Source organism: Ictalurus punctatus, unplaced genomic scaffold (assembly GCF_001660625.3).
Source record: "Ictalurus punctatus breed USDA103 unplaced genomic scaffold, Coco_2.0 tig00163725, whole genome shotgun sequence".
In the NCBI taxonomy this organism is placed as follows: domain Eukaryota; kingdom Metazoa; phylum Chordata; class Actinopteri; order Siluriformes; family Ictaluridae; genus Ictalurus; species Ictalurus punctatus.
Genome location: NW_026521180.1, coordinates 2134 through 5000, shown reverse-complemented (window position 1 = coordinate 5000; position 2867 = coordinate 2134). Strand labels below are relative to the sequence as shown.

At 44.7% G+C, this 2867-nt stretch overlaps 1 protein-coding gene across 2 annotated transcripts in view; it reads right to left on the bottom strand.

Annotated features, from left to right (window-relative positions):
- LOC128632676 (NLR family CARD domain-containing protein 3-like) overlaps positions 1–1675 on the bottom strand; it is an 8949-nt gene extending 7274 nt beyond the window's left edge. The window contains exon 1 of one of the 2 annotated variants that reach the window (XM_053679396.1): positions 1529–1675. The gene's annotated coding sequence lies outside the window, so the exon portion shown is untranslated. The remainder of the gene's footprint in view (positions 1–1528) is intronic. The other variant, XM_053679395.1, reaches the window with a different exon arrangement.
- Between the last annotated feature and the right edge of the window lie 1192 nt (positions 1676–2867).

Sequence of the window (2867 nt, the reverse complement as noted above, 5' to 3'; positions counted from 1 at the left end):
TTTTACGCTTTACGGCGAACAAGAGAGTTCGGCTGTGTCCCAACTGCAACACATTCTACTACATAGGCCGGTAGTGGGAAAAATACATGCATCATGAATTAAATGTCTCTGTACATTGCTGCATTCATCTTTCCCTCGATCCTGACTAGTCTCCCAGTTCCTGCCGCTGAAAAACATCCCCACAGCATGATTCTGCCACCACCATGCTTCTCTGTAGGGATGGTATTGGCCAGGTGATGAGTGGTGCCTGGTTTCCTCCAGACATGACGCTTGCCATTCAGGCCAAAGACTTCAATCTTTGTTTCATCATGGTCTGAGAGTCCTTCAGGTGCCTTTTGGAAAACTCCAGGTGATCTGTCATGTGCCTTTACTGAGGAGTGGCTTCCGTGTGGCCACTCTACCATACACGCCTGATTGGTGGAGTGCTGCAGAGATGGTTGTTCTTCTGGAAGGTTCTCCTCTCTCCACAGAGACACGCTGGAGCTCTGTCAGAGTGACCATCGGGTTTTGGTCACCTCCCAGACTAAGGCCCGTCTCCCCCGATCGCTCAGTTGGCCGGGCGGCCAGCTCTAGGAAGAGTCCTGCTGGTTCTCCAGACTTCCTCCATTTACGGATGATGGAGAGCCACTGTGGCTTATCGGGACCTTCAATGCTTCAGAAATGTTTCTGTACCCTTCCCAGATCTGTGCCTCGATACAATCCTGTCTCGGAGGTCTACAGGACAATTCCTTGGACTTCATGGCTTGGTTTGTGCTCTGACATGCAGTGTTAACTGTGCAACCTTATATAGACAGGTGTGTGCCTTTCCAAATCATGTCGAATCAACTGAATTTACCACAGGTGGACTCCAATCACGTTGTAGAAACATCTCGAGGATGATCAGTGGAACCAGGATGCACCTGAGCTCAATTTTGAGTGTCATGGCAAAGGGTGTGAATTACATGTACATGTGCTTTTTTTGTTTTTTATTTTTAAATAAATTTGAAAAGATTTCAAACAAACTTCTTTCACGTTGTCATTATGGGGTATTGTTAGTAGAATTTTGAGGAAAATAATTAATTTAATCCATTTGGATAAAACTGTAACATAACAAAATGTAGAAAAAGTGAAGCTGCTGTGAATACTTTCTGGATGCATGTCTGTACATCACTACAATTACAATCACCACAGATGGAAACTGGATGTGTGTGTTGTGAGTGTGTGTGTTTGTGTGTGTGTGTGTGTCTGTGTGTCTGTGTGTACCTCAGTATCTCCAGTGTACAGTGTGTGTACCTCAGTATCTCCAGTGTACAGTGTGTGTGTGTGTGTGTTGTGTGTGTGTGTGTGGTGTGTACCTCAGTATCTCCAGTGTACAGTGTGTGTGAGTGAGTGTGTGTGTGTGTACCTGTATCCTGTCAGTAGTACTCATGTGTACAGTGTGGTGTGTGTGTGTGTGTGTGGGTGTGTGTGTGAGAGTGTGTGTACCTCAGTATCTCCAGTGTACAGTGTGTGTGTGTGTGTGTGTGAGAGTGTGTTTGTGTGTGTGTACCTCAGTATCTCCAGTGTACAGTGTGGATTCTCCAGTCCAGCAGAGAGCAGCTTCACTCCTGAATCCTGCAGGTTATTGTGAGTCAGGTTCAGTTCTCTCAGTCTGGAGGAGTTTGATCTGAGAACTGAGGACAGAACTCTACAGCTTTCCTCTGTGAGAAAACACCAACTCAACCTGGGGAGAAATGATGATATATCAGAACACTGATCACACACACACACCACACACACACACACACACACACACACACACAGCCATAATACAGCTAAAGTTTCCCATGTAACAGAAATGTGAGTGTGTTTCTCTCACACACAGAAATCAGAGTACAGGACACCACATCAGCATTATTAATTATGAATAATAATAACATCATCAGTTACAATGATCCTTAAAGGACTGAAAACATTTTTGTTGAACAAATGCTTCATTATAATTGAAACATGAAGCCATTTGAAAAGACACATGACACTTTGGAATGTGAGACCATGCGCGATCAAAACGTCAATGAGCCTTGGAGTCACTCTTAAGCCTTGTCTCATTCTCCATCGCGGTTACGGCTGGTAAAGAAGGTTGGCACATTGAAACGATCAAAACATAAACCATCAGAACATAATGAACCAAGGAAATGCACTTAAGTCTTGTCTCATGCTCCCTTCCTCTGATGGCCAGAGAACATGGCACTGGACTTGGAATGCACTGGGGTCTCCCCTACGCAACTTGAAGCCTGCTCAAGGCATGTCAGCGGTCTGTGTCAACTAACTCGTGTGCCTATCTTCCCGACTGCAGAGAGAAAAGGGCACTGGACTTGAACTACACTGGGGTTTCACCTGTGCAACTTGAAGCCTGTTATGAAACTGTGTCGTAATGCAGAGGGAACTCTATTCAGATGAGCAGGAAAACACCTTGGCATTCATCAAACACGCTTGTGCAAAACAAATTTTCTATCCTAGGAAATGCTTTGACATAAAATAAGTCGTCCGAATGTGTTCATGTAAACTAGTAAATACTTAATTACTAATTACTTGACTGAAGTGAACATACTGAAGAGGGCGTCCACATGCAGAAACCTGAGAATATAAACGAGACTGCAAAGTTGTTGTTGGAGAAGGGTCGAACATGGACAACACGTCCGTCGGCTCCGTAGTAGAATAGCCTAGTGTTTCCTTAAATCACTTTGAGGCGTCGGACACTCTGAACCAACGGGGTTTTTCTTGCGCAGGTATGAACCCTGCTTGCAGCTTTGTCAGCTGTAGGTGTCAAGTCACTGGTGCTCAATCTCCTGCTGTTTATTTTAAAGCAGAGTATGTATGCACCCTAACCTAAAGTTTCCCATGTAACA